The sequence below is a fragment of the Rattus norvegicus genome, chromosome 11 (genome assembly GCF_021556685.1).
Source record: "Rattus norvegicus strain SHRSP/BbbUtx chromosome 11, alternate assembly SHRSP_T2T, whole genome shotgun sequence".
In the NCBI taxonomy this organism is placed as follows: Eukaryota; Metazoa; Chordata; class Mammalia; order Rodentia; family Muridae; genus Rattus; species Rattus norvegicus.
In genome coordinates, this window is record NC_141544.1 from 98,306,386 (window position 1) to 98,307,147 (window position 762).

Below are 762 nucleotides of genomic sequence, written 5' to 3' on the forward strand. Positions count from 1 at the left end.
GGACCTCTGTCGCCCAGCGACCGCGGGGGCCTCAGTGTCTCTTCTACGCATGCTCGGGCCGGAGCCCAGCTTGAGTAAGTTTTGGTGCTCTGGGCAGTCCTGGAATGTGGACCGAGTGAGTTCCGTCTTGCAGCCACCATTGTTCCTCTGTAATTTCATTCCCGTTTTCTCAATGAGGATGTCACGACAGTACTTCCTGTCTCACAGCTGTGGTGAAAGCACTTGGCGGTGTAGTAAGCGCTCTACAAACGTTTACTATCATTTAAATTATTATGCAAAAAGCTTGTGGTGCACAAGTCCCAAAGGTCTTGGATCTGTAGAAAGAACTCGGAGTGGTTGTGGAGACAAAAATTCTTTGTACCAGTTTCCCTAGTTAATGACAACCTCAGCACAGTACACACACACACACACACACACACACACACACACACACACACACACGTGTCTTTAGTGTGTGTCCTGAAGTCTCCTAGCTACAGCGAGAGGAAAGTCAATACAGGAAAGGACTTCCTATTTTTGTTTATAACATAACTAAAACCAAGTGCCATTTGTGGACAACACCTACAATAGTGAGAGAAGTAGGGGTTACGGAGGGAGAGAGAGGACAATTGAATCGGGAGTAATTTGCTGTAGAGTGTGCTGGCTTGTTTTATGCCAACTTGACAAAGCTAGAGTCATTAAGGTTCTTCAACTGTGACCAAAGTGGCCTATGAACAAGCCGGTGGTGAATTTTTTTTTTTTTTTTTTGGATTGGTGATTGAT